The sequence below is a fragment of the Pinus tabuliformis genome, chromosome 5_1 (assembly GCF_031772625.1).
Source record: "Pinus tabuliformis cultivar Carrire ecotype Pingquan chromosome 5_1, CPIR1, whole genome shotgun sequence".
Taxonomy (NCBI): Eukaryota; Viridiplantae; Streptophyta; class Pinopsida; order Pinales; family Pinaceae; genus Pinus; species Pinus tabuliformis.
The window spans coordinates 106,784,733-106,796,898 of record NC_142305.1 but is presented as its reverse complement, the minus strand read 5'-3'; positions in this window follow the sequence as shown (position 1 = coordinate 106,796,898).

Below are 12,166 nucleotides of genomic sequence, written 5' to 3'. Positions count from 1 at the left end.
GTTATTGAGGTGCGACGTCAGCGCGCCAGTCCTGTTATAATCCGCGCTGATCATGTTTGGGTGAATTTGTTCTAACAACCAACCTTCCAGATGACTCCAGACCTGGTTGTTGGCCTTGTGAGTATCGCCCTCCCTTCTATGGCATGTATGTTCGTCATATGGGCCACCTTTCTTGGGGATAAGATTATCCTTCCACCCTTCATGGAGACTCCTTCTCTTATATAAACCTCTACCATTGCCATGAGCAGCTAGTTTTTGGGAATAGTTTTTGACATCAAGGAATTCATAGTGTTTTTGTGTGCTGCTGCTAGTAGGTAGTTGGTGTGATAAAGTGTGGATTGCTAGAGAGCTAGAGAAAGGTTGTGAAGTCTTAGAGTTTTGTGTGAGAGAGAGTTGCTTGACTTGGGAGATCTACCTCTTGGGTGAATGCTTATGAGATTTGCTGGCTGGACCCTCTTGAGAAGGACTCAGCGTCAGAACAATGGTTGTATTTTTCTTTGATTATTGATTAATAATAGATGAATACTGTTATGGTTCCATTCTCATTTGTCTATGCAATGGTTAAATGTGAATTACATCCTTTCTAACTGATGTATGGTTGCTTTTATTAGATTTCACGCTTGTGTTTGTTTCCTCTTCGTGTGTGCAGGTATCTATTCGTGGAGATCGCGGAGGATCGTGACCAGCCAGAGCGAAGGAGCGAAGGGGGCATCTCTTCGTCAAACGATAGCGCTGGAATCCAAGTAGGTGCTCTTTGCCTACCTTTTAATTGCAATTAGGAACTTGCATAGTAGCATTGACTGATTTTTGATAGACCCACTCTAGGGCTAGTAGGGATCGCCTCTATCCGTAGAGGGGATTTACCTCGCCAACAGGGGGAATGTTTACTCATTGCTTATGTTTAATTTTTAAGGAGCTTGAACTCCGCATAAAAACTGCTCGTGATAATGGTCATTGGTTTAATTTCACCTTTAATCATTTTGTTCCTTCAAAGGTTGTACTGCCTGTTCAATTGCTTCATCAAACCGATTGGAAATGAACAATATATGTTTCAAAAATGAGTTAAAACACTAATATTTTACTTGAATTACGTGAAAAGTAATTTAAAAGTGGTTTTCACCCCTCATTTTACCATTTCATTTGAACTTTGGTTTGTTGGAGCTCTGGAGGTGCTTTTCCCCCTTGACTTTCACCAGCTGATTTCGGGAGATTCTGTGGGCGATTCTTGGCACTGTCTGGACTAGGTAGGAGCTAAACCTGAGCTCTTCAGTTGCATTCCTTCCTTTTTGAATTCTGTGCATGTTTCCCTATTTTTTTGAGCCTCTGGGGTTTGAAAAATTCACTCTGGCTCCATCGCACCCTTTTTATATCGAAAGGTGCGATGCATCCTAGCTTGGCCATTGGCCAGTAGGGATGCATCCCACCCAGTACACTGCTGGGGGTGCGATGGGCAAGAGAAGGGAAGTTTTTGCACTGTTTTCTCATGGAATTTTTGCTTGTTTTTTGCCAAATCAGGATCCTGACTCTTCTCTTGCTTGTTTTGTAGAGATTTATCAGAGCAAAATGGTTGTTACATGGCGAGAACACGAGCATGAAAAATAGGACATGCTTTCTCTACATGATCCGGTTATTGTAACTGCACTACGGAACTGTGGCCTGTTCAAGTTTTTATGCATATCTAGCATGAGGCAACAAATCAACTTGTTGCAATATCTTCTTGATGCATGGGATCCTACCAACAAGGTGTTTCAGATCAGAGGAAAATCTATCCCCTTGACTGTCATGGACATCTATTTTTTGACCGGTTTATCGAGGCGTGGTGCCCCTCTTTCATTATTAGGTTCCGCCCGTGGGGGAAAATCCCCGTGAGAGATTATATTTGTTGGTATTGCAGAGAGGGATCTCAACCGAGTAGGGACGACAAGATCAATATTCGAGATGTCAATGACCAGTCCTTGAGGACCATTCTGTTCACTTTTACTAGACTGGCTGGTAGTGCAGCTCCTCACGTGGCTAATAGGTCCTATATGCAGTACGCCTTGGAATGCCTTGAACCAAAGGTGTTCAACTGGTGTGATGCAGTACTCCCCGTGATGAAAGAACAACTGACCAAGGTAAAGAACAGAAAATTGAAGAACTTCAGTTATGGTTCTATTTTGACCGCTTTCACCTTGGAAAAGATCCCACTGATGCAGCCGCAGTACATCTCACTTCGCTTACCTCCACCGACTGAGCCACGGATGCAGAGATGGGTCGACCTTATGGCGCGACATGTGGGTCAATCCCAGGTTTCTTTCCCCGATACCTTCTTCGAGTGGTTCAACTATCAGGAGATGGTTTTTTCCGAGTATCCATATGCTGGTATGGATTTCCGGGGTGACCTGGATTTGGTGCTGCCGGCTGGTGAGTAGTGGGGTGTTATTGGTAAATTCTCTGACCATATCTCTGTTCATCATTTGTTTTTATAATGTTCTTGTACTTTCTTCTATCGTGCCTACACCTAAGACACTATTCTTCTCATCATTACCCATCGCTATGAGTATCTAGAGATCATTCTCCTCCAAAGTACTGAACAAACTTTTGTCATCGGTCATGTGGAAAGAAGCTCCACTGTCAAGAAACCAACCACTTCCCACCATGGATGAAACCATGCATGCAAAGAGTGTGAATCCAACTCAAACTATGAAGCAAGTGCCTCAGCTTCATATCCTTCCCCGGATCCCTTCTTGGATTTCCTCTGTGGACAATTTGCAGCATAATGGCCCACCTCATGACAACAAAAGCATCGCACTTTCAATTTGTCAACCTTATTCCCATCATTGGAAGAACTAGATTCGGAAAGAGAAACCCTCTCCTTCCCCTTCTTTGCTTTGGTAGCCAAAGCACAATTTTTTGCATCAGATGCCTTTGATGAAGATCTATCCCTGGTATTCCGCCTGATCTTCTCCTGCACAAGATCAGACCAAAGTCTCTCCCATCCTGGCAATTTCTCCCGACCATTGACAGAGTCCTGATAGGAATTCCAACTCTTCGAAAGACTAAGGAGAGCCAAGCTCACCAAGTCTTCATCATTGACAGTCACCCCCACACTTCCCAGCTCATCCCGGCATTGGGTGAACTTCATGAGATACTTGGGCATAATGTCTCCATTCTCACACTTAATGTTTCTGAGTTTATCCTTGAGTGCCAACTTCCTCTGGTCGCTCTTACTTTGGAATAAATCTGTCAACGCTTTTCACATCAAGTATGGATAAGCCTTTCCATGTAGGCTGGATACAATGTGATCCTTCACGCCCTCCAACAGAATCCTTTAACACTTTGTTGTCTTCTTTTGCCAAGCCTCAACGTGAGAAACATCAGTAGGATTTGGGACCTCAACCTTGTAGGAATTTACAGGGTAAGTTCATCAGAAAGAATACCAAAAGGACACCGCTCACAACCAGATCACAGATCAATACACCAGTATTTTTGACGTGGTTAAAACCCTCAAAGAGGGAAACAGTCCACGGCCTGTCCCAACGTGGGTACTACAGGCAATTTATTAATCAAAGAATGAAAATTTACATAAGCTTCTCTCATGCATGGATTTCCCGAACAATGACCCTCCATGCGCTTTAAATAGAACTCATGGACCAATCGGGTGTTAAGCCACGGATCAAGTGTCGGTAATACCGAGGTGAGAGTGAACCGTCGGATCGCTACATATTGTGACCGTCAGATTGTAAGTTACAAAATGTACAACGGTAAAGAAACACACTTTACCTAACTCTATACCTAACTCTATACTAGACCAAGTTGAACTTAACTATTTCCTATGTGTCGGAATATCCTAACATCCCCCCTTAAGAACAACTTGGGATAGGATTGAAGGATTTACAAATATGACACAATAGGAGAAGGAAGGAGGCACTAGAGCCTATCCCCCCTTAGTGACAACTTCCTGAACTCCAAGCATATATCGAAGTTTAGTGAACTTCGCCTCTGTGAGAGCCTTTGTGAAGATGTCTGCAACCTGATCATCTATTGAACAATATTGCATTTCAAGAACATGGTCATGAATGAGCTTTCTGATGAAGTGCATGTGTAGTTCAATGTGTTTGCTGCGCTGATGCTGGACTGGATCTTTGCATAGCTGAATGGCACTTTGATTATCACACCAAAGTGTGGTCGGATGCTGCTGCTCAAAGCCAAACTCTGATAGGATCTGATGAAGCCACAAGGCTTCCTTACTAGCTTCCACGGCACCACGATACTCTGCTTCTGCTGACGAAAGAGAAATGGCAGCCTGTTTCTTACAAGCCCATGTAATAGGTCGTGAACCAAGAGTGAAGACATAACCGGCAGTAGACTTCCGATCATCAGGGTCACCAGCCCAATCAGAATCAGTGAAACCAACTAACAGAGGAGCTGCTTTGGCACTGTAATGAATCCCAAACTGTACTGTACCTCGAACATAACGAAGTATTCTTTTAGCTGCTTTCCAATGACTTTCACGGGGGTTTTGCATAAAACGAGCAACAAGGCCAACAGCAAAGGAAAGATCAGGACGAGTATGGGTTAAATACAAGAGTTTTCCTACAAGTTGACGGTATAAGGTAGCATCAACTTCAGGAGAAGTACAAGAGACTGAAAGTTTGACTCCAGATTGAAAGGGAGAAGGGGCTGGCTTACAGTCTTCCATGTGAAAATGACGAAGAATATCACAAGCATACTTGGACTGGGAAAGGAAAATACCCTCCTTGGATTGCAAGACTTGAAGACCGAGAAAATAGTGTAAGTGTCCTAAGTCTGTCATTTCAAATTTATTTTTAAGGCTGGACTTCACATGGTTTATAAGGTTGGGATCACTACCAGTAAGAATAAGATCATCAACATAAAGAACAAGGATGATAAGAGAGTTTCCCACTTTCTTGGTGTAGACAGTATTGTCAGAATGACACCTAGAAAAGCCAGATTCTAAAAGAAAGCTATCCATTTTGGCATACCAAGCCCGAGGAGCTTGCTTGAGGCCATAAAGGGATTTCTTAAGTCAAAAAACAAGGCTGGAGTCTGTTTGTATGAAGCCAATGGGTTGTTCCATATAGATTTCTTCCTGCAAGTCCCCATGCAAGAAGGCAGATTTAACATCCATCTGATGGACTTCCCATTTTAAAGAGGCAGCAAGGGAAAGAACAAGGCGGATAGAGTTCATTTTGGCAACAGGGGAGAAGGTTTCAGTGTAGTCAATGCCTTCAACCTGTGAAAAGCCCTTAGCAACGAGACGAGCTTTATGTTTATCAACTTTCCCATCTGGTCCATACTTGGTTCTGTAAACCCATTTACATCTAACAAGTTTGCGTCCCTTTGGTAGAGGAACAAGATCCCATGTATCATTTGTCATCAATGAATGATATTATTCATTCATAGCTGCTTCCCAATGTGGATGGCCTGAAGCTTCTGCAAAAGTGTCAGGATCATGATTTACTGGAGCTTGAACCAGTAAAGAAGAGGCTCTTTCAAACTGAGAACGTATACGTCGCTAATCTGTAGGATCACCGGCAAGATCACCTGCTGCATCCCGAGTAGCACGGACCCATCTTGGAAGTTGAGGATCCTGAGAAGGTGGGGGAGGATTATCATCCTCACTTTCATCATCTGAAGAAGAAATGTTTTCAAAAGTAGAAGAGATAGGAAGAGGTGGCACATCCGCCGGACTAGGCTCGCAGGCCGATTTATTTTCATCAAATTTTACATCTCTTCTAATGATAACATTTTTGGACTTAAATGGAATAAGTCTATAACCTTTTACATCTTCAGAATATCCAACAAAAGTACATTTCTCACTCTTAGGTTCTAAAGCTTTATGCTTTTCATCTGGAATATGGGCCCATGCTTCACTTCCAAACACACGAAAGTGACTTACATCTGGTTTAATGGAACTCCAAGCTTCTTCTGGAGTGATATTCTCTAGAACCTTAGTAGGAGTGCGATTGATTATATAATTTGCACAATTAATTGCTTCGGCCCAAAAACTAAGACCGAGTCCTTTAGATTGCAGCATACAATTAGCCATTTCCTTTAAGGTGCGATTTTTCCTTTCAGCTACACCATTTTGTTGTGGAGTGTATGGAACAGTATGTTGCATTTGAATTCCATTTTCGGTGCAAAAGTTGATGAATGTGTTTTTAACATATTCTCCACCATTATCAGTTCTTAGCTTAAGAATTTGATGTCCAGATTGTTTTTCAACAAAGGCTTTGAAGGCCAAAAATGTGTTAAATACTTCGCTCTTGAGTTTTAAGAAGTATACCCAAGTGCGTTTGGAGAAATCATCAATGAAAGTTAAGAAGTACTTGCAGCCAGAGAATGAAGCAACAGGAAGAGGACCACATAAATCACTGTGCACAAGCTGTAAAGGGGCTGAGGCGTGCCAAGAGGCATGTTTGTCAAAACTGTCCTGATGATGTTTTCCGAGTACACATCCGGAACAAACACCATCTCTGCAAGATACCATAGGAAGACCTGTCACCATATTTTCTTTACATAGATGCTGAAGGGAGCGATAGTTTAAGTGACCAAATCGCTCATGCCAAAGTTTGCTCACTTCATCATTATGAGCAACAAATACTGAGGGAAGATTTGATGACCCAAAGTTGTGAAACTTATACAACCTTGTGGAATCATCAGCAAGACCAGTAGCTAGAATTTGTTTAGGATCTTTTAGATCCTTGATTACAACATCATGAGGTGAAAATTCAACAATTTTACCTTCACCTGAATGAGTTATCTGATAGACAGATAGAAGGTTGCAGGATAAGGTTGGAACACATAATACATCATTAAACTGACCATTGTCTAGATGAACAGTTCCAGTCCCTACAACATTAAGAGATCTATCATCACCAACATATATATTTTTGGTGCTACAATCATTTAAAGAAGAAAACATGGCTTGGTTTTTGGCCATGTGATAAGAGGCTCCAGAATCAATGAGCCACTCATGAGAATGAGAAGAAGAAGAAGATACATTTAATGCATAACCAGACTGAGATGATTGACAACGACATGCAGAAAGTGTCATTCCGGAAGTTGAAGTTGAAGTAGGCTCCACATGGATGTTATGCTTCTTCATTGCGGCTTCCAAGGCTTCCATCTTCTTAAAGCATTTAGATTCTAAGTGGCCATCTCGATTACAAAAGTTACAATGTCTATCAGTCTTCTTCCATTTGTTTTTATTGGTCTTATCATTTTGCTGAAATGATCTTTCATTTTGAGGCTGAGTTGGTTTAGGACCATTCTTTTGAGGATATGACTTCTTAGGATTCTTTGAATTTGGTTGTTGCTGGGCGGCTAACGCTTTCGTGGAAGAGTTTCCAAGATTAAGAAGACCAAGGTGTAAGAGTTTTTCTTGTTCTCTTATTAAGGAATCACAAAAGGAGTCAAAGGAAGGGGCCTTGTAGTCTTTTCCTTGACAAATGAAAGCTTGCCTTGTAGAATGGAAAGTGGAAACAAATACAGAGTAGGCTGGTCCCAACTTAGTAAGGATGGAATAAATAAGGTTACCATCTTCTTTCTTAACTTTAACACCTTCCAAGAGATATCTAAGGGTCTTGAATTTGGACAAGAAGTCTTCAATGCAAGAAAAATTATTAGGATCCAAAGTAAGCAACTCATTTTCAAGTTGATGGGCTCTAATTTCATTTTTAATCCCAAAAACTTTAGCGAGTTTTTCTAATGCTTCATGAGGAGTCTCAAGTTCTGCAATGTGGAATCTAAGATCAGGAGAAATAGACATCCCTATCAAACCACGTGCTTGATCTTGTCTATTTTCCCATTTTGCAGCCTTGTCTTCATCTTTTGGTTTCTTCTCTTGGTCTGTGGCTATTCTGAAGAGACCTTTACTTCTAAGTAAATCTTCCATGTAGGCTACCCATTGGAAGTAGTTAGTGCTGTCAAGAATGACTTGGCATGGACTTTCCATTTTAAAAAAAAACTGAAGCTGAAGATGCTGAAAGTAAGTGTTCCAATGGATAGATCTCGAAAAAATAGGCGGTTTAAAAAAAAACGGCTCTGAAAAAGGCTTCCGGATGAAGAAGTTATGGCTTTTTGAAAAAAAATTGTTGACGTTGCCGGCAAAGTGCGCGAATGTGCGGGAATGAAAAAATCCGCCCCCACAAAATGGAGACTTGAACCCAAGACCTCTACTCTCTTAAAATAGCTTTGAACCAATTGATCTATACAAAAAATTTGAGAGAGAGAGAGAGAGAGAGAGAGAGGGGGGGGGGGGCCTTGGTTTGCGTGCTTGCCTTGAGAAAGCTCTTTTTCCCTACAAAACACAAAACACAAAACCCAACACGAATATGCAAAGAAAAACGAACCTTGCGGCTCGAAGTTAGCTTTAGCCAAAAAACTAGAAATTTTTAAAAAAAATCTCAAAGTTAGCTTTAGCCGAAAAACTAAATATTTTTCTCAATGTTTCTGATTTTCCGAGATCACACTAAGGTGCAGGGAAAAGAGCATACGCATGAGAAAAATCCTTCCTTTCTGTTTCTGATTTGCCCAGATCGCACAGAGTCACAGGGCAAAGAGCATACGCAGAAATGAAAGGTATAGATCCGGTTAAATAAAAGGCTAAATAAACCGAAACCGAAATAAGCAGAGAGAAAATAATAGTAAACTGCAAAAACACTGTATACCTCCCGATCTGAAAAATGACGCAGCTAGGGCTACCGGAAACCTTTTCGCGTGAAACGAAAGGGGTTCCTCACTGGAACAGATGCTCCGAATGCAACAAAGCAGTCCTCTCGGCCCGAAAGCAGTCAGAAACAGCATATCTAGGAAACGACAGCCGCATGCAGTTCTACCGGCTTCAGATTTGGATCACCAACGGACGCGGCCCTCAAATAGCTCCGATACCATGTAGGAATTTACAAGGTAAGTTCATCAGAAAGAATACCAAAAGGACACCGCTCACAACCAGATCACAGATCAATACACCAGTATTTTTGACGTGGTTAAAACCCTCAAAGAGGGAAACAGTCCACGGCCTATCCCAACGTGGGTACTACAGGAAATTTATTAATCAAAGACTGAAAATTTACATAAGCTTCTCTCATGCACGGATTTCCCGAACAATGACCCTCCATGCGCTTTAAATAGAACTCATGGACCAATCGGGTGTCAAGCCACGGATCAAGTGTCGGTAATACCGAGGTGAGAGTGAACCGTCGGATCACTACATATTGTGACCGTCGGATTGTAAGTTACAAAATGTACAATGGTAAAGAAACACACTTTACCTAACTCTATACCTAACTCTATACTAGACCAAGTTGAGCTTAACTATTTCCTATGTGTCGGAATATCCTAACAAACCTCTATGAACTCCTTTAGCCCATTGTCATCTAACACCACCTCCATCCTGTCCTTCCATGCAATATAATTCGAGCTGCCTTCAAGGGCATACTCCAATCGCAATCCGTTGAAAGAAATTTCAACTTTGACACCAAGAAAACACTGCTGCAAATTCAAATTCCACCAGCTCAAAACTCAACCGCTTCTGATCTAAAATTCGTGAGAACAAAGTATTTCTTGTACAGAGATTGACTGTATGGGCATTCACTGGATATCTCACCTTCCAAAAGAAGAATGAATCCAGAGGCTGCCTGGCCCGATTACAGACTCTGTCTGAAGAAATAAAATGTAATAACTTTCTGAATAATAGATATGATGATCAACTCTGCTCTATTACCATGTAGAAATTTTGAATAATATAACACTTATTCACAGAGATTATCCTGATTATACACTATTTGCGGAATGCATGCATAATACATAGCCTCCTTTATGTTGATCATCAATTTGCGGAATCAAAAACAATTGCATGCACACATTGAAACATCAATCACATATATTAACACAGTATGTACTAGGGAAAGCATACAGCTGAAAACCCCCAACTATCTGTATATTATAATGATAGATAACATGTAACAATACATAGTACAATACTCCTCACAAGTACTCAGTACTATCTCCACCTGCTACACACAAACTAGCTCAGATCTGAATCAAGTCAAAGGTTCAAATCTCCTCCGCTATTTTCCTGCCTCTACTGCGCAATCCAATGTGAGAATAGGAATGATCCAAGCTCGTTTTACCTTGGCTTGTATTATGCAATCCTCATTAGCAATATCAATCATTGATTGTGCAAATCTCATGCACAGCTATAGTCACAACTGATAGTAGTCTCCACCTCTAACACCTGTCTCCACTGAACTGTCCATGCACTGAGTTAACTGATGTATTCTTTAGTTGCTTTATGGATTAATAATTAGTGAATTAATTAACAATTAATTCACATCACTCATCGCTAGTGTATTCTGTAGTTAGAATAAATACAACTAGTTCAACTAAGTCAAACTGAACACAACTCCATCAACTCCTCAATCAACTCCACCAAACTCAATCACTTGAGTTCTAATTGAAATCCATCATGCAATAGCTCAACTAACCCATAAGAAAAGTGTATTTCCTTCTGGCAGTTGCATGTGCCACATCCATAGCTCAAACTGAAGTGCTTCAAGAGGATAAGATAATGTTTATAGTCCAAATATTATTAAGAGCTGATAATATTCGACTGTTCTATTTTTAGCCTAGCAGTCTAAAAATAGACTCCTCCCATATGTCTAAAAATAGAAGTCCATCTATTTTTACCAACATGACCAATCATCCCCAAATAGCATCCTGCAACTCATAGACCATGATCCATATGTCTAAAAATAGACTTTGCGCCAAAAATAGCCTACGTGCCCACTTAGTGAAGGCGACTTCTTTTCACTAAGCTCCATCATCTTGTTGCATTTTCAACATATCTACCGTGAACTTAGAGATGAATCCTCCTATAATTTGATCGAGCTAGTGATCAACAACGCACACGATCTTATCCTCCGAAGCTTCCAATCTGCGCACCAATTCTGTGGTCCACACAATAGGTCTGTCAAGGTTGCACCTTCCTTGGCTATCTGCTAGCTTGGAGATCCACTCATATAGATCGGTAGGGAAAAATGCAAAGAAAATTTCATGGATTTCTATGTATAAGTAGCAGTCTAACAACTCTTCTTTTGATAGTTGCAGATTCTTGTTCTCCTCTGCCGCGAACTCCTAAATTTTCCTATCCAACCAATCCTTAATTCCTTTCTTAGTTGGATTCTAGTGATACGAAATCATACATCTCTATGTAGATCCCAGTCCCCGAAACGGAACCATTTGTTGGCTTATTGTGGCCTAACCCAAGTTCATAGTTAATTAGTGAAACAAATCCTTGTACTACTGGCCCTTTCGGCAACAGTCCACACAGCACGAACTGAGGTCTCACTTGAAGTAGTATGGGGGGGTGTTGGAACCAGGTTTCCGTACCCTTGAGATGTCTTAGGGTCTAATTGGGTCCAACCATTAGTCCCTTCGCATAGGTTGCTTCGCGCACTTCCTTGTCCCTCATGCCCTGATATACTTTCCTTCTTGTAGCCCTAACCAGGGGCTGTGGGGCTTCTGCGCTGTTGGAGCAGCACTTTGCACTATTTCCCTAAGTCACACCCGAGATCTGAGTTATCTTCTTACACCTGTTAGTTATCTTCATGTAAATGGATGCTTTATGTTATAGTTATTTATACAACACATTCATATGCGTTCACACAACAAATACATAGTAAACTTGTAATTCATACCAAATAATACATAAAACACGAAATGATACATAGAAATAAGGTATAACTTCTCTTTTATTAATTCTTCCCTTGGTTGCAGACTCAATCTGTCCTGCGCACTCAGCTACAGGGGTCTATGCACTTAGCTGTGGACTACTAGGTCTCTGTGCACTCAGTTGTAGAGCCTTCTCCTACTCTATGACCCAAAGACACACTTTACACTTCAACTCAACCTCTTAGACTCATCATGCTTCTATTCCATTAATTGATTCATTCCTTTCACACTTAAAGCCTCGCTCTATTTATACAATCCCATGGTCCGCAGACCACGGGTGGATCTTTCAAGCCGACGTTATATTACAAAAAAAGGGAGGACAACCCTGTGACTCTATTATGACTTTGTGCTCCATGCCCACATATCGTGGAGTCTTTACAATGGACTTGGTCAAAACTTGGGCTTTAAGCCCCAAAACATGCTTTGG